This window comes from Phyllobates terribilis, unplaced genomic scaffold (assembly GCF_046119375.1).
Source record: "Phyllobates terribilis strain yellow unplaced genomic scaffold, ASM4611937v1 Scaffold_1__5_contigs__length_1240528914, whole genome shotgun sequence".
Lineage (NCBI taxonomy): Eukaryota > Metazoa > Chordata > Amphibia > Anura > Dendrobatidae > Phyllobates > Phyllobates terribilis.
In genome coordinates this window covers 528,820,182-528,840,223 of record NW_027362761.1, presented here as the reverse complement: position 1 = coordinate 528,840,223, position 20,042 = coordinate 528,820,182, and positions in this window count along the sequence as shown.

Sequence of the window (20,042 nt, the reverse complement as noted above, 5' to 3'; positions counted from 1 at the left end):
TTTGCAACCTGATGGAGGTCTGTATAGATGGATTAATAGAACAAGTCCCACACACAGCTAGAAGCCCAAATATTTTTTCAGAGGTAGATGCAGAAAAAAATTATATTCAGTTTGCAACCTGATGGAGGTCTGTATAGATGGATTAATAGAACAAGTCCCACACACAGCTAGAAGCCCAATATTTTTTCAGAGGTAGATGCAGAAAAAAAATATATTCAGTTTGCAACCTGTTGGACGTCAGTATAGATGGACTAATAGAGAAAGTCCCACACACTGCTAGAAGGCCAAATATTTTTTCAGAGCTAGATGCAGACAAAAAATTATTTTTAATTTGCAACTTGATGGAGGTCAGTATAGATGGACTAATAGAGAAAGTCCCACACACTGCTAGAAGGCCAAATATTTTTTCAGAGCTAGATGCAGATAAAAATTATTTTTAATTTGCAACCTGATGGAGGTCAGTATAGATGGACTAATAGAGAAAGTCCCACACACTGCTAGAAGGCCAAATATTTTTTCAGAGCTAGATGCAGAAAAAAATTATATTCAGTTTGCAACCTGATGGAGGTCAGTATAGATGGACTAATAGAACAAGTCCCACACACAGCTAGAAGCCCAAATATTTTTTCAGAGGTAGATGCAGATAAAAATTATTTTTAATTTGCAACCTGATGGAGGTCAGTATAGATGGACTAATAGAGAAAGTCCCACACACTGCTAGAAGGCCAAATATTTTTTCAGAGCTAGATGCAGACAAAAAATTATTATGAATTTGCAGCGTGATGGAGGTCAGTATAGATGGACTAATAGAACAAGTCCCACACACTGCTAGAAGGCCAAATATTTTTTCAGAGCTAGATGCAGAAAAAAATTATATTCAGTTTGCAACCTGATGGAGGTCAGTATAGATGGACTAATAGAACAAGTCCCACACACAGCTAGAAGCCCAAATATTTTTTCAGAGGTAGATGCAGAAAAAAATTATATTCAGTTTGCAACCTGATGGAGGTCTGTATAGATGGATTAATAGAACAAGTCCCACACACAGCTAGAAGCCCAAATATTTTTTCAGAGGTAGATGCAGAAAAAAATTATATTCAGTTTGCAACCTGATGGAGGTCTGTATAGATGGATTAATAGAACAAGTCCCACACACAGCTAGAAGCCCAATATTTTTTCAGAGGTAGATGCAGAAAAAAAATATATTCAGTTTGCAACCTGATGGAGGTCAGTATAGATGGACTAATAGAGAAAGTCCCACACACTGCTAGAAAGCCAAATATTTTTTCAGAGCTAGATGCAGAAAAAAATTATATTCAGTTTGTAACCTGATGGAGGTCAGTATAGATGGACTAATAGAACAAGTCCCACACACAGCTAGAAGCCCAAATATTTTTTCAGAGGTAGATGCAGAAAAAAATTATACTCAGTTTGCAACCTGATGGAGGTCTGTATAGATGGATTAATAGAACAAGTCCCACACACAGCTAGGAGCCCAATATTTTTTCATAGGTAGATGCAGAAAAAAAATATATTCAGTTTGCAACCTGATGGAGGTCAGTATAGATGGACTAATGGAGAAAGTCCCACACACTGCTAGAAGGCCAAATATTTTTTCAGAGCTAGATGCAGATAAAAATTATTTTTAATTTGCAACCTGATGGAGGTCAGTATAGATGGACTAATAGAGAAAGTCCCACACACTGCTAGAAGGCCAAATATTTTTTCAGAGCTAGATGCAGAAAAAAATTATATTCAGTTTGCAACCTGATGGAGATCAGTATAGATGGACTAATAGAACAAGTCCCACACACAGCTAGAAGCCCAAATATTTTTTCAGAGGTAGATGCAGATAAAAATTATTTTTAATTTGCAACCTGATGGAGGTCAGTATAGATGGACTAATAGAGAAAGTCCCACACACTGCTAGAAGGCCAAATATTTTTTCAGAGCTAGATGCAGACAAAAAATTATTTTGAATTTGCAGCGTGATGGAGGTCAGTATAGATGGACTAATAGAACAAGTCCCACACACTGCTAGAAGGCAAAATATTTTTTCAGAGCTAGATGCAGAAAAAAATTATATTCAGTTTGCAACCTGATGGAGGTCAGTATAGATGGACTAATAGAACAAGTCCCACACACAGCTAGAAGCCCAAATATGTTTTCAGAGGTAGATGCAGAAAAAAATTATATTCAGTTTGCAACCTGATGGAGGTCTGTATAGATGGATTAATAGAACAAGTCCCACACACAGCTAGAAGCCCAAATATTTTTTCAGAGGTAGATGCAGAAAAAAATTATATTCAGTTTGCAACCTGATGGAGGTCTGTATAGATGGATTAATAGAACAAGTCCCACACACAGCTAGAAGCCCAATATTTTTTCAGAGGTAGATGCAGAAAAAAATTATATTCAGTTTGCAACCTGATGGAGGTCTGTATAGATGGATTAATAGAACAAGTCCCACACACAGCTAGAAGCCCAATATTTTTTCAGAGGTAGATGCAGAAAAAAAATATATTTAGTTTGCAACCTGATGGAGGTCAGTATAGATGGACTAATAGAGAAAGTCCCACACACTGCTAGAAGGCCAAATATTTTTTCAGAGCTAGATGCAGACAAAAAATTATTTTTAATTTGCAACCTGATGGAGGTCAGTATAGATGGACTAATAGAGAAAGTCCCACACACTGCTAGAAGGCCAAATATTTTTTCAGAGCTAGATGCAGATATAAATTATTTTTAATTTGTAACCTGATGGAGGTCAGTATAGATGGACTAATAGAGAAAGTCCCACACACTGCTAGAAGGCCAAATATTTTTTCAGAGCTAGATGCAGAAAAAAATTATATTCAGTTTGCAACCTGATGGAGGTCAGCATAGATGGACTAATAGAACAAGTCCCACACACAGCTAGAAGGCCAAATATTTTTTCAGAGGTAGATGCAGATAAAAATTATTTTTAATTTGCAGCCTGATGGAGGTCAGTATAGATGGACTAATAGAGAAAGTCCCACACACTGCTAGAAGGCCAAATATTTTTTCAGAGCTAGATGCAGACAAAAAATTATTTTGAATTTGCAACCTGATGGAGGTCAGTATAGATGGACTAATAGAGAAAGTCCCACACACTGCTAGAAGGCCAAATATTTTTTCAGAGCTAGATGCAGACAAAAAATTATTTTTAAATTGCAACCTGATGGAGGTCAGTATAGATGGACTAATAGAGAAAGTCCCACACACTGCTAGAAGGCCAAATATTTTTTCAGAGCTAGATGCAGAAAAAAATTATATTCAGTTTGCAACCTGATGGAGGTCAGTATAGATGGACTAATAGAACAAGTCCCACACACAGCTAGAAGCCCAAATATTTTTTCAGAGGTAGATGCAGATAAAAATTATTTTTAATTTGCAACCTGATGGAGGTCAGTATAGATGGACTAATAGAGAAAGTCCCACACACTGCTAGAAGGCTAAATATTTTTTCAGAGCTAGATGCAGACAAAAAATTATTTTGAATTTGCAGCGTGATGGAGGTCAGTATAGATGGACTAATAGAACAAGTCCCACACACTGCTAGAAGGCCAAATATTTTTTCAGAGCTAGATGCAGAAAAAAATTATATTCAATTTGCAACCTGATGAAGGTCAGTATAGATGGACTAATAGAATGATGCTATGCCCAAAAGATTTTACTTCACTAGGTGCAGTAAAAAAATGTGTATTCTATACACAGGTGGTATATCTTGCAACACAGATAGGCTACTCCACTGACTAACACACTCTGCAATAGGCCAAAAAGGATTAGCTTTGCTAGATTCAGCCAAATGCTGTGAAAAAAACTTGCACAGCACTGGCACAGACCTACCTGGCAAAAACTGATAGGAACTGATGTAACCTAGTCCTGAAAAGGACTGCAATTACAATTAGTCTTTACTCCCACAATCTATCTATTTAAGAGCACAGACCTGCCTGATAAAAGTCGTAGGAAATGCTGTAACCTAGTCCTTAAAAGGACTGCAATCACAACTATTCCCTACTCCCAAGCTATCTGTAGATTTGTGCGAAAATTGGCTTGAAATTAACAAGGTATAGCGCACACAGCAACAGTGGTGCCGTCTAACACGCAGCTGCAGCAGTGAGAAAATGGTGGCGACGGGGAAAATGGCTTGGTCTTATAGGGCAAGGACATGTGACATACACTGCCAATGACACATGCCCTTGCTTGTGTGAAAAAAAGCACTTCGTTCCGTGTGTGCGCTGATGATAGGCTGACAGATTGCACCTCCCCATTGTAAATGCAGGAAAGAGAAAAAAAAATGGAGATCTTCATTATTCCTGCAGAGATCCATCCCCTGCACCTCCCCCCACCCCGCTGTACACTCAAACTGCGTATTAACATTAATTTTCATCATTACTGAGAAAAAATCCAGTTATGATTTTGGTGCACGAACAGTTATCGAACATAACCTCGAACAGCCGAATTTTTCTCAAATCGTTCGTGTTCGCCGAACGGCTCGAACACCGCCCAAAACAGCTCGAATTTGAGATTGGCGAACAGTTCGAGTCGAACAACGCTCATCTCTAGTTAGGACCATCCCAAATAGGGTCACCGTGATGTGTTGGAATGGCTTTTACATTTATTGTTCAAAATTATATTAACTAAGCACCCTATATTGTTTTAATACACTATTGCGATTTATTTTTTTAATTCAGGGTATTTGCTTATTATGTTTTTATCTTGTTGTTTTTTTTCTGTTTAGTGGCCAGTCTGAACATGCGCTTACATGCTGCATGCACATAAACTTATATTCCTGTTCATCTCTAAAGGTTTTTTAAATATAATAAATAAAAACAGGATGTAGAGTAATCCGGCAATTCAGATAAGGACTTAAAATTTGGTGGTTGAGCACCTGTGGGAACCCCAATGATACAAGGCATAATAGTTGTTATGCACGTACCACACTCACACACGGGTAAAGGTAGTAAAGATGACAAATTATAGAGAAAAGATGAACCTACACCCAACTGTCCCCTGTGCAGACTAGTCATTCCCTAGCTGCACAAGTAAAAACACCATATTGGACCTGACTCCTTAAAAGACCGTTGAGGATTTTCTCGTGCCTCCTGAGGAACCAGAGAGGAGGGTGCAACACACTGCCAACAAAGGGAGAGGAAAGTGTGCAGATGGACACGAAGACACGGAAACTTAAAGTACCTTAAAATTGGAGAGAGGGAATTGTAAGGAGAACCAAAAATAAATGAAACTAGAATAACCTACCAGAACCTAACAGTGGTAAAAAGAAAAAGGTGCTAGGAAAGTATACAAACACAGCAAGAATATAAGCATTGTAAGTCTAGCAAAGAAAATTCATTAGCTAAAGGGCTGGAACTCCTTGGCAAAAATCCACCTTGAGGTATAGCCAGCAAGGAAGTGCAGCGAAGTGATAATATATAAAGCACCACCCAGAAAGTGATAGGGCAAACCAAAATGGGAAAATGGAAATCACCTAGAAAGGAACAAACCAAGAAAGGAGAATAAAGACAATAGGAACAATCAGTATTTGGACAGATAAGGAATGAGCAATAGCTCAACGAACAGAACTGAACACGAAGGAACAGGTCAGTAAGTAGTATAATAAGTATTCAAAGGTATAGTCATAAACTTTAATACCTCTACTCTGCTTCATCATTTTTTAGTTGCTTCTTCACTTCTGCTCTACCACGCCAGTGGTTGTCTTGTTTCTACAGCCTCCAAATTTCCAACCAAGCCACCCTGCTTCACCTACTCTTCTCATGTTGTTCTCATGTACTCTTCTCTCATGTTGCTTACCTCTTGCACTACCAGACTGAGAGTAGAATCAAGGATCCATCTAACCAGGTGAGACATACACAAGGCTGACTGCACTGGAAAAAATATACCAGCATTAAATAGCCACCGGATAATAAAACATAAAATACATGGTGATAAATTATGGCATTATTTTGAGATCTGATGTTCTGAGCTTTTGTTACCTTATGTTTTGGCTTTCTTTTGTTTATTGTATCCATTTGTGTATACAATCAATTAGATATAATTTTGGGATGTTGATACTACTGTGTATCACTGAAACTACATGCAATACCTAAGAAAATGTTTTTTGTTTGTGCTACAATGAAATATAATACTGTGTTTGGCAAAGTACCAATTTGCTTCAATAAACATGATAAAGAAGCTGCAATTTGCCTCTCCAATTGTGATCATGTATATAATAGATAATAGTTTTCTTACATTTTTTATAACATCCCAATCTCAATTAAATGCTCTTTAATCTGACATCCATTGTTTCTGGTTACAAATATTTACCTCCCGGGTTCTGAACACAACATAGTTAATGTGAGAACCAAATTAGGAAACAAAATCAGACACGCTGTATGAACACAATGAATTCAAAACTCCTGATTCACAGCTGTGGCCTGCTATTAATATATATATATATATATATATATATATATATGTATATACTGTGCAAGATAAAGAAACAAACAATATAAGTCAAAAAGGTTCAGTTTGAATGAAGCTGAATTTCCACATTGTGTCACCAGAGGGCACTTTTCTAAAGACATCTATATATATATTAGATGAAGGCTATCGGATTGAGCGGTCAGCTAATGTGTATAGGGATTTTCCTGTACACATATTTCATCTTAGCTTAATTTAATTCTCCTTTAGTTCTGAGGGCAGATAAACCACTGTCAGGTGAGTGTAGCAGCCTAACTTCGCTATCCCCATAGAGAACACATGAATGCTTGGCTTTCCTCTGCTGTGGCATATGTTGCCTCTATAATTACTACACTATTATAGCGATACTTTCCACCCAAGTCAAATCTCACCACCTACAATTAAGGCTGGAGTTACACTGTAGCCATCACAAAGCCTTAGGGTAGTGCACCTTAATTGCAAGTTTTTACTGACCCCCACTTGCTAGATAGCAATGATGCAGGAATATATCTCTGTAGTACAGACTGCTCCTGTGCCTCACTATGCTGTCTGCATGAGTCAGACCTTTATTATTTGTAAAAAAAAAGTTTTATGCTCTCAGGAACGCTATCAAGGCACATAAGGATTCTTACTGTGCTGACTAAAGCTGACCCATTAACCAGCAATTTTACTCAGTGCACATTAACTATTTAAAGGACACAGTGCAAAAACATTACCATTACTAACAGTACTTCAGATATTACCAAAATCCCGCACACACCCTGTAATAGGGATTTTGGCATTTCCTTAACTGGGGTGTATCTGCCACATGCACTCCCTCAAGTTTCACCACTTTGATGCAAAAGGTTATTCCAACTGGTCCCATTCCACAAAAGAGCAACTATAATTCAAACCACTGAAATGTATATGCAATGAGCATCAGATAGTTTGTTAGAGTAAATACCAGCACAACCTAAAACCTCTTACTTGGAAATCAGACATTCGATGGTGCTCCATCACATAAAGAAAACTGTTCCAATTTCCTAACTTCTATCACAAGACAAAGATATGGTGGCACTAACTTTTGAGTAAAATAATAATCCTTTATTGCATGTAGTTTAAAAACAGCATGGAGCATATGGATATATATGGACAATAGCCGTTTCGCACCAGCCAGGCGCTTCTTCATGACAAATGAGTGCAAAACAGTTGCTGATGCAAAACAGTTGTTGTCCATATTTATCCATGTGCTCCGTGCTCTTTTTAAACTATATGGAATAAAGGATTATTATTTTACGGACAAATAAGCTTCAAAACTACTATTTTCATGCTCATCGGACCTACTCCATGTGTATCGGGATAGACTTCCTTAGAGGAAATCCCTTCAGCTGAGAATAATTTGTATGGAATCCCACAGAAATGCCCTCCATATTCTTCTGTGTGAAATTAGTGAAAAAGCAAAGGAGTCATTCGATCCTGTATAAATGTTTATCCACCTCTCTAGCATATCTTCTTCATCTTGTACTGTTTGCTCCTTACACTTCATCCCATATTAATGCAAAAGCTATACGACATTAATCCACTATTAATGGCAAATGCTAAGCTGGCAATTTATATCCTCAAGTGGAGACAAGCATAGACTAAAGCCCCCGTCTCACATAGTGAGATCGCTAGCGAGATCGCTGCTGTGTCACGGTTTTGGTGACGCAACAGCGACCTCACCAGCGATGTCGCTATGTGTGACACTTTGCAGCGATCAGGCCCCTGCTGTGAGGTCGCTGATCGCTGCAAAGTGTCCTGGACCATTTTTTGGTTGTTGCTCTCCAGCTGGTCAGCACACATCGCTGTGTGTGACCAGCGGGAGCAGCGATCAGGCTGGTAACCATGATAAACATCGGGTTACTAGGGGCACACGCGCACCTAGTAACCCGCTGTTTATCATGGTTATGAGCCTGCTAAAGTGAGCGGTAACCTCCCGCTCACTGTAGCGGAGTGGTAACCATGATAAACAGCGGGTTACTAGGTGCGCGTGTGCCCCTAGTAACCCGATGTTTACCATAGTTACCAGCCTGCTCCTGTTTCAGCAGGCTGATAACCAGGAGCAGGACATCGTGGAAAGATTCTTTCCACGATGTCGCCGCTCCCCTGATCGTTGGTGAGCCTCCCTGTTTGACAGCTCACCAGCGACCACATAGCGACGCAGCAACAATCCCTGACAGGTCGTATCGTTGTCGGGATCGTTGCAGCGTCGCTAAGTGTGACGGGGCCTTTAGACTACATACAAACTTTTTTCTTTTTAAGATGTGTGAACCTATTTAACCTGTTCTCCATTGACCTAAAAATGAATAAAATATACATAGAAGCATGTTTCCTTTTTAGTTTAAAGAGCCAAAAATAAAGTTTCCTTTACACGTGGGTCAATGAAACACAATTTGGACAACAGATGCAAAATAGAATCATCAGTTATTGAATCATGTAGAAACATAGTTCAAACATCTAAAAAAAATTGTTCGCTTGATCAGGGGATAGACTCCAGAATAGAACTCTTTTCAGATTAAAATTTAAGGAATTTAGTTGTCATAGATTTTTGGGTGTCCATCACTTTGATTCCCCTTTTTCAGCGAGACCAAAATGTTGATAAGAAAAAAACCCTTGTTCTTGTGGATAATGAATTACTTGCACATCTATTGGAATGTCTACTGCAAAAGAAATGCTCGTATGCCCACAGCTTCTCTGTGACAGTCAATCACTCGGGGTTTCAGAAGCCAGGTCCATAAAAAAAGACTAAATGCCAGATTAAAGAGATAGGCCATCAATGTAAAATTAGTGGACAATCCTTAGGATAGGTCATCAAAGACTGATCGGCTGGGGTCCGACACCCAGAGCCCCCACCGATCAGTTGTTATCGGTGTCGGCCGCTGGCAGGAAGTACTCACCTGCAGAGCTGGCCATCGTCTTCTGGTAGTGACCGAGGCTTGGTCCTATTCAAATTAATAGGAGGTGGATGTGTAGTATCCTGCGGCAGCCACTACAAATAGAAGGAGCAGCTCGGCAAGTGAGTACTTCCTACCAGCGGCCGACAACGATAACAGCTGATCGGCGGGAGTGCTGGGTGTCAGACCCCGGTCGATCAGACATTAATAACCTATCCTAAGGATAGGCCATCAATGTAAAATTAATAGATAACCTCTTTAACTTTGATCTAAAAAAAGGTTGTCTTAAGAAGGTTACAGAACGTACCAGCAATAGCGTATCCAGTGATCAGATTGCCTTCTAACATAAGTATGAAAACCTCTTTCTGTTGTCTAGTAACTTTTAAATTCCCAATTCAAGCACAATTATAACTATTATTGGTATTGACAAAACCTAGAATAGAAACTATGAGAAAATATGCTGCAGTAGTAAGTAAATAACTAGTAGTACTACATATAAATAACATAGGGTACTTAGCTGACAATATTTTGATCAAAAGAGTGCAAAATTCATTACACAACAAGGTGTACCCAACCAGGATGGTCCCTAACTCCAGTATCTCACCTCGCTGTGTGCCAGAAGACCTCAAAATAGACAGGGGCAGAGCAGGACTCAGACCTGACTGTTTCACCGCTGCTCGTGGAAAGCTACATGGACAAGATGAGCGGCCCAAAAATAAGGGGGGTAGGAGTCTCCATATGGGCATACTACAATGAACTAAAGCAAAACTAAAAAAATGGGCCAGCATGAATAGGTGCACATTCACACTGTGGCCATTAAATGGGTTTTACCATTTTAATCAATAGATCTTGGAATGATCATAACTTCCACAATTGGATGTGTTTAAATAAAATGTTCCTGTGCTGAGATAATCTTATAAATGTGCCCCTGCTGTGTACTGTGTAATGGCTGTGTCTGACCGTACAGGGACATGGTCTGATCATACCACAGCTCCTGGGCATGGGGGGAAGGAAGCAAAAGAAGATACAGACTGTAACATACCTGGCGGCGTCCTTGCATAGTGGTCCATCTCCCACTGTGCAAGAGCGCGCACTTGATCTCCAGTCCAGAATGTCTCTCTGGCTTCCCTCCATGCTGTCTGTTTGTGTCTGTTTCTGCTGCTTAAGGGCGGCGCCCGATCACTTCCTGCTTTTTGTACCTGCTGTGGGTCACACCCCTTGTGCGTCCTCAGCCTATTGCTGTCTGTCACCTGGTATATAGCTCAGCTGCTCCCATCTATCCCTGCCTGAGCATAGTGTTTCATTCAGTGTGTGCTTGCACTCTGAAGGTGCCAGGTCCTGTTCTGTGTTCTCTTGTCTGCCTATCCTGGAGGCTGTATTTCCAGGCCTGTCTGAACACGCTCCTAGCCTGTTCCTCCTGCCTTCTAGGGGCTGATTACCTAGACCCGCTCCTGTATCTTGTCTGTCCTGTCTGAACATGCTCCTAGCCTGTTCCTCCTGCCTTCTAGGGGCCGATTACCTAGACCCGCTCCTGTATCTTGTCTGTCCTGTTTGAACACGCTCCTTGCCTGTTCGTCCCGCCTCTCTGGGGGCCGTATTCCCAGACCCGCTCCTGTATCCCGCTGCAGTGTCGGTCTCCTCCGTACGCTCAGTTCCAGTCTGAACTCTCTCCTATCCTTTACCTGTTTTGCCTCTATGTCCGTTCCTTTCCTTTTTCTGCAGAGTCTGAACTTGTACCTAACTCCTGTTTGTTGTCTCTGTACTCCCGTTTGTGAGTTTGTGGTCCACTCGTTACTTCACTGCAAGTACCCTGTGGGTATCTGGCTCTGCCTTTCTCTTCCTGTCTGTTCCGTGTGAACAGAGCCCTGTCCCCCCTACTCAGCCTTGCCTGCTCTGACTCCTTTGCTCACTGCTCCGGCGGTTCTGGCCTGCTCTGACTCCTTTGCTCACCGCTCCGGCGGTTCTAGCCTGCTCTGACTCCTTTGCTCACCGCTCCGGCGGTTCTAGCCTGCTCTGACTCCTTTGCTCACCGCTCCGGCGGTTCTAGCCTGCTCTGACTCCTTTGCTCACCGCTCCGGCGGTTCTAGCCTGCTCTGACTCCTTTGCTCACCGCTCCGGCGGTTCTAGCCTGCTCTGACTCCTTTGCTCACCGCTCCGGCGGTTCTAGCCTGCTCTGACTCCTTTGCTTACCGCTCCGGCGGTTCTAGCCTGCTCTGACTCCTTTGCTCGCTGCTCTGGCAGCCTTGCTCCGCTCTGACCCTTTTGCTCGCTGCTCCGGCAGTCTCACTCCACTCTTGCTCACCGCTCCAGGCGGCCTCGTCCTGCTTTACTCTTGCTCACTGCTCCAGCAGTCTCGCTCAGCTCTGATCCTTTGTTCACCGCTCCTGGCGGCCTTGTCCTGCTCTGTTCTCGCTCACCTCTCTGGGCGGCCTCACTCTGCTGTGTTTGTCCGCCACATCTGTGGTTCTGTTCCTGAGTCCCAGTGTGTACTGGGTCCTATCCCGCCAGTGTCCCTACCTGCTAGTGCCTCCCTGTCTGCACTCTAGCTGTGCTTGCCTGTACCCCTCTGCCTGTATTGTTCCTGAGTCCCAGTGTGTACTGGGTCCTATCCCGCCTGTGTTCCTACCTGCTAGTGCCTCCCTGTCTGCACTCTAGCTGTGCTTGCCTGTACCCCCCTGCCTGCATACCCGCCTGCCTGCATACCAGTCGTGCCTGCCTATACCCACCAGTCTGTGTGCCAGCCTACCAGTCTGTTCCTGTATTCCCCTGTGTGGGTCAACAGCCGTGTCCGGGGTCTGTCCTGGAGTAGCACCTGGTCCCTCTGCTCGGTTCCTCCTTGGTGCACTGGCGTCGTATGCCGTCGTGCGACCCTGGTCGGATCGGGTGAATACCTAGTTACGCCCCTCCAGGCATTCACTCTCCGGCACGGTCCAGTGGAATCACTACAATGCGAGCAAATAACAAGGTCGAGTGCTATACGATGTTTTATCAGATAGCACTCTGCCCAATGTTATTCTAAGGGGCAGTTCAGATCTGTAATTTTTTTCTTGTGCCAATTCGGCATGAGAAAAACATTGCAGCATGCTGCGAGTGGCTCCGCAATTTGGATCACGCGCACCCCTTCAAGTCTATGGGTGCGTGTGAAACATCAGACTCTACTTGGATGTCATCCGAGTGCAGTCCGACATCCGCAGACTCAAACAATGGAGAAATTAAGTTCTCAGTCTTCTCTGCACCTGGGATATGATTCTCTCATCCGAAAGAATCGGGTCACACTAAGCTGACCCTCGGCTGAAACTCGGAGCTGAGGTTGAGCTGAGTGTCATTAACATAATCAAGCCCATTCTATTGCATGAGAGAACATGTGCTCATGTGACCCCAGCCAAAATGTTATTCTCAAGCTTAACCTTCAGGAGCGCACCACTCCCCTGCCTCCCAGCTTCCTTTTTGCCTGTGTGCTCCTGAAGACTGACAGTTCGGATCTGCATCATAGTTTCGGGGCAGAGGGACACAGAAGCTGGCCAGATCATGCGCTCCAGAAATCTAGGCAGCTTTAGATCAGTACTTAGAGGACACTATTGAAAAGAGCTTGTATGCGCTGCGTATGCTCAACTATGCAGCTTGATTGTAGTAATGGCCGGAAACCTAAACAATGAGCATTAAACTATAAAATCTCTCCATTCTTGAGAATTTTTTTTTACAAGCACTTTTGAATTTTACCCATTAGTGATGTTGAGACAACCCTTTTAAAGAAGCCCTCCCATGTGTATTTTTTCTTTGATTAAATGCATTTATATGTGTATTTAATGTAGTGTGAGTGTATTAATATACTCACCTACTGCCGCTCTCTCCAGCACCGTTCTTGTCCTCTACTCACTGACGTCACCGCAATTGCAACCAGCCATCTCCCTCTATGCATGAGCCAGAAGTCTCTTTTAGGCCACGGCCCCACTATCAGTATTTGGTCAGTATTTGGTCAGTATTTTTCTCAGGAGTGGGAGCCAAAACCAGGTGAGGAGAAAAGGTGTAATAGAAACAAGTCACCAATTCTGCAGTTATCACCCACTCCTGGTTTTATCTCCCACTCCTGAGAAAAAATACTGACCGAATACTGACTAATTACTGATAGTGGGGCCGTGGCCTTACAATGAAAGCCTATGGGGTCTCGTTCTGATGCTTCATAGACTTACATTGTAAAAGTCATTTCTGGGTAATGCAAAGTGCAGCATAACTCTGAGAGTCTGCAGAGCGGTGACATCACTCAGAAGCAGAGAACAATGGCGTTGGATACCGGAAAGAGCGGCGGTAGGTGAGGATATTAATACACTCACATTACATTACATGCACATACACACACATTTAATAAAAAAAAAATACATGGGAAGGCTTTTTAAAATAAAAATCTAATCTAATAAAATCTATTATAATATTAAATATTATAAAAATATTATACGAGAATATAATAGAAAAAAACATAACGTATGTTGCATCAGTTCTGCCTCACAACTGTGCAGCGTCCATTCACTGTCAATAAAGAGTGCTAGTAAAACCTATCATCTGCATAATTCAGCAGTTTACAATGTTATGACAATGTAAATTCAGATTATGTGATCTTGGAAGGGTCAGCACAATGCTCAATGCTGATACAAAAAAATAACATAAAAGTTTACATCACCAATTTCTTCCATATCGTAAAGTAGCAGAATATGTTTATATCGGAGTATGTTATTCTATATCCTATAACTTTTCTCCTTGACCCTAATTTACCATTAAAGTTTTAATATAACAAGACAGAGAATGATCACAAACCAAACATTAACAATTTGGAAAATTAAGTGCTGGCATGATCGTTTGCCTGGCATACCACAAATGATCTTTTTTTTATATTTTTTGCATAAACAGAGACAGTGGATGTAGATGTTGGGATAGAGGATAGAGGCAGAGGTTTTAAAGTATTAAAGGAATGCATCCATATTTTTGTACTTATAATACTTTGTGGGACAATCACGTAATTTGTAGCTGTAGAAAATGCCTTTCACATTTATTAACTAATATGGGTAAGTGCAGAGCTGTATGAATTGCTTTATGCACTTTGCGAGTAACATTTTTTGCTTATGTGTTCGGCACACACCAAGGCTGAAGCTTTAGAAATGGAACGCGAATAACAAGATCTGTGTGGCGTTAGAGACCTGTGTAACTGCATATGGACTTTTAAAGTTTGGAAATATATTGCCAATTCATTAGTTTACTACTTTAAAGGGATTGCCATCAGAAACATCAGAGTAATCACCTGCAACTGATCACCAGGAGCAGAGCTAGTGCCACCATGTGGTAAATCCAAGCAAGTGCCAGGACCCACTGTGTTCAAGGGACCCTCTTAGCCCTGTATTCACTGCTTATAGAGAGCGGACTCAAGAGCTGAGCATGCTCTATAAAGGACAGCTGCAGACTGTTTGCCAGCAGGTACCAAGGTCTAACTGCTAGTTTGGCTTGCATCAGTTTAACCTCTTAGATGCTGCTGATATATGTAACTGTAGCATTTAAGAGGTTAGAAATGGGCTGCTGATTTTGTTTTTATGGCAATAAGGGACCTACTGCAGCCCCCTTGTCTGTCCAGTGGTTGGACTTCATAAGAGAATGTCAGTTTTACAGTACACAGTAATATTTTAACATTGCAGTTTATTTTACAATCTATCCCAGGTTCAGGTTTGATTACAATTAAAAAAATGAAATGTAAAAAACAATGAAAAAGAAGCATGAAAATAATCGAAAAGATAGAAAAATAATAAATTTGTTATTGCCGCATATGGAACTATCGGATAATAATTCACCTCACTAACATTGACACGTGTAACATTAACATCTCCAAACAGTATATCACAAAATAAAGTTGATTTTTTTTTAAAGGACACATCTGTGCCCTGAATGAATAGTGATGAGAGAGCACTAAAATGCTCGGGTGCTCGATGCTCAGGTCGAGCACATTGGAATACTCGGGTGCTCGACCCGAGCAACGAGCCCAATGTAAGTCTATGGGAAACTCAAGCATTTTAAGGCGGCTCCCCCCGGCGGTCAGCAAAGGGCCTAAAAATTGCCCAAATCGATGGGAACAGTGCTCAAATGACATGGGAATAGCATGGGGAAGACCCCTGGAATCAACCGTGACAAATGCATTCACCAGGAAATGTCATTTTAACATTTTACAACCTTATCTGGCCATGTGGTGTGTGAGATATCATCAGACACATTTTGTTTCATTTATGAAGGAGAGACTCTGAGAGTCACAAAGACTATTTTTATAGGGCCATCAGATGGCCTTTACTATTTTTAAAGGGCCAGCAGTCGGCCCTCACTATTCTTAGAGAGCCATCAGCCGGCTATGTTTTATTGTTCCCATTACTAAAGAGTGGGTCTCCTATACTGTATTGCGTCTGCAGTGAGTGCCAGGGCTGCACAAATTTTGGACGCACCCCAATACCACTTTGAAAATTTGGATACACCCCAATACCCCTTTGAAGAGATTTAGAGGAGGGCCTCCTGAAAACAATATTCCCATTATTAGGAAGTAGGTCTCCCATTGTGCTTGCCTATGCAGTGAATGCAAGGGTTGCCAAAAATTTGGAGGCACTCCAATGCCCCTTGGAAGAGACGTGGTGGTCAGGGGGCCTCCTGAAAACAATGTTTCCATTATAAGGTAGTGTGTCTCCCATTTTGTTTTCCTATGCAGTGAATGCAAGGGTTGCCAAAAATTTGGAGGCACTCCAATGCCCCTTGGAAAATATGTGGAGGTTAGAGGACCTCCTGAAAACAATGTTCCCATTATTAGGAAGTGGGTCTCCCATTGTGTTTGCCTATGCATGAATGCAAGGGTGGCCAAAAATTTGGAGGCACTCCAATGCCCCTTGGAAGAGACGTGGAGGTCAGAGGGCCTCCTGAAAACAATGTTCCCATTATTAGGAGGTGGGTCTCCCATTGTGTTTGCCTATGCAGTGAATGCAAGGGTTGCCAAAAATTTGAAGGCACTCCAATGCCCCTTAGAAGAGACGTAGAGGGCCTCATAAAAAAATATTCCCATTATTAGTAAGTGGGTCTCCCATAGTGTTGGCCTTTGCAGTGAATGCAAGGGCTGCCAAAAATTGGGAGGCACTCCAATGCCCCTTGGAAGAGACGTGGAGGAGGGCCTTATAAAAACATGTTCCCATTAGAAAGGAGTGGGCCTCCTATACTTATAATGCCCATGCACTAAGTGTATGGGCTGACAAACATTTACCCCTGGGGGGTATACATGAACATACTGTATAATTTTTTTTTTCGGGCATCATAAATACCATTTTAAAAAATTATGTGGGTGTTGCATCACGGACCACGCTCACCCTGGTGATATGGTGGTGAAGGATGAGGAGAAAGAGGAGGACAAGAGCAAATAGCCAAAATCAGGAAGCATATACCCATGCCTGGGTGTGAAAAGGTGCATGGGAATACACCTCCCAAGAAAAGACACTGAATTTGAGTTTATGTTACGCTGCTATCATACAGTGGTGTTGAGAAGACTGGCCCAATCCAGCCCTTGTTCATTTTTATAAGAGTCAGCCTGTCAGCATTTTCAGTTGACAGGCGGATGCGCTTATCAGTTATAATTCCACCAGCGTCACTAAAAACCCGCTCTGATTTAACGCTGGCGGCAGGGGAGGCCAGGACCAAGGCATAGAGAGCCAGTTCATTCCACATATCCAGCTTGTATACCCAATAAGTATAAGGCACAGAGGAATCATGGAGGACGTTGATACGGTTGGCAAGGTACTCCCTCAGCATCTTCCCAAACTTTGCACTCCATGTGAAAGTACCCCGCGTCTCAGGGCCTGTGCGATAGGAGGGGCTGAGAAAACTCTCCCAGAACTTTGACAGTGTTCCCCTGCCTCTGCTGGATTGAAGTTGTGTCTCTCTCGCCTGTACTCCTTGGTTGTCCAACGAAGTGTGCCCTCTGCTGCCAGCATTTTCAGATGGGAATTTTTTTAAAAATTCCGCAACAAGGGCCTTCTGCTACAGCCCCATTTTTGTAGACCTGTCCACCTCAGGAATAAGAGATATAAAGATTTCCTTGTAGCGTGTGTCTAGAAGTGTCACCAACCAGTAATGAATGTAACCCATGGGAAAGGCAGCATAACATAAACTCAGCCATGCATGCCAGACTACTAACAGGCAAGACTTCCGTGTCCTCACCAAGAGGATGACTGACCATGCTCTCCTCCTCCTCCTCTCTGTCCTCTGGCCATCCACGCTGAACAGACGGTATGACAGCTGTGCATGTAGTACCATCTATAGCGCATGAAACTAGATCCTGTCCTTCCTCCTCCTCCTCTTCCTCATTGTCACCCAATCCACGTTGGGATGAGATGAGGCTTGGCTGTGTATAATCACCCTGTATGGTTCCTTGCTCCATCTCATCGTCCTCCGCTTGCAATGCATCCTCTTTGATTGTGAGCAGAGAGTGTTTCAGAAGAAAGAGAAGCGGGATGGTGATGCTAATTATGGCGTCATCGCCGCTCACCATCTTGGTGGAGTCCTCAAAGTTTTGGAGGGTGGTAAATATGTCTGACATCCATGTCCACTCCTGAGGTCTTATGTGTGGAGTCTGAACTGAATACCGACGGCCTTGTTGATGCTGGTACTCAACAACAGCCCTCTTCTGCTCACAAATCCTTCCCAACATCTGCAGTGTAGAGTTCCAATGCGTGGGGACATCACACACCAGTCTGTGAGCCAGAAGCTGCAAATGCTGCTGAAACATGGCAAGGGCGGCGGAAGCTATGGGTGACTTTCTAAAATGGGCACACAGGCGGCGTACTCTAAGTAGCAGATCCGGCAGCTCCAGGTAGGATTTGAGAAACTGCTGAACCTCGAGGTTAAGCACATGGGCCAGGCATGGAATGTGTGTGAGCTCTCCTTGCCTCAGAGTCGCCACCAGGTTCCGGCCATTGTCACACATGACCATGCCTGGCTGTAGGTTCAGCGGTGTGAGCCACAGATCTGCCTGCTGTTTCAGAGCTGTCCACAACTCTTCAGCATTGTGCAGTTTGTCACCTAAGCATATTAGCTTCAGCACAGCCTGTTGCCGCTTGGCCGAGGCAGTGCTGCAGTGCTTCTAGCTTGTGACTGATGTGGTCATTTTGGAGATGGAGGCTGAAGAGGAGTAGGAAGCTGAGGAGGATGAGGTGCAGGAGCTGTAGACCATGGGGGCAACCCTGATTGACCTAGAGCCCGCAATCCTTGGTGTTGGGAGGACGTGTTTCGTCCCAAGGTCCGACTGGGTCCCGGCTTTCATTATGTTAACCCAGTGTGCTGTCAGCGAGATGTACCTTCCCTGCCCACAAGCACTTTTCCACGTGTCCGTGGTTAGGCGGAATTTCCTGATAACTGCGTTGTTGAGGGCACGGCTAATGTTTTTGGACACGTGCTTGTGTAATGTGGGGACGGCACACCGGGAGAAATAGTGGCGGCTGGAGACCGAGTACCGAGGGACGGCCGCCGCCATCAGGTTGCGGAATGCTTCCGTCTCCACGAGCCTAAAAGGCAACATTTCGAGCGCAAGCAGTCGTGAAATGTGAGAATTTAGTAGTGTGGCCTGTGGGGTGTTGGCTGCGTATTTGCGCTTGCGTTCCAAGGACTGGGGTATGGACAACTGAACGCTGCTCTGGGGCAAGGACATGGACGTGCTTCCTGATGCTGCTACTTGAGAGTGTGCAACGACAGGTGCAGGGCAGGAGGCATCTTCGCATGCACCATGGACAGGGGATTGGCTTGCATGCACGACAGCGGAAGAAGCAATGGTGCCACCTGCAGACACTATTCCTGGACCCTGGGGTTCAGCCCACAAAGTCAGGTGCTTTGCTGCCATGTGCCTGATCATGCTGGTGGTGGTCAGGCTGGTCGTTTTGCCACCCCTGCTGATGCTGGCCTGGCAGGTGGTGCAAATGGCCTTTTTGGGGTTATCTGCAGAGTCTTTAAAAAACAACCAGACTCGGGAAGACCTAACAGTTGTACTGGCAACTTCCTTTGTGTTGGTGTTATGGGGAACGCTTGCCTGCCTTCTGTCTGCGGCCACCACACTGCTTCTTCCTACCTGCTGGGGTGCTCTGCCTCCCTCCCCCTGTGTGCTGCTGTCCTCGCTCTGCATGTCCTTCGGCCAGGTTGGGTCAGTTACTATATCATCTACCACCTCGTCTTCCACTTCCGCACCCTGGTCCTCCTCCTGACTTTCTGGCAATTGTGTCTCACCATCATACACATCTTGTGACACTTTCCCACCGTCGCCTTCGAGTGACCGTGGCTGCTCAAATATTTGTGCATCGCTACATGCGATCTCCTCTTGCCCCGCTTCAAGTGGACCGGGCGAGAGGCCCGAATCTATAAATGGATAAGTGAACAGCTCTTCAGAGTGTCAAAGTGTGGGATCAGTTGTCTCCGGGGACTCAGCATGGTGGGAGGAAGGAGGTTCAGGGTGAGGAATATGCGGTCCAGACTCACGGCTACTGAGACTCGACTGTGTCGAAGACAGGGTGGTGGTGGTGGCTAAGTGACTGGAAGCATTATTCACTATCCAACCAACAACCTTTTGACACTGCTCTGGGTTCAATAGTGGTGTGCTGC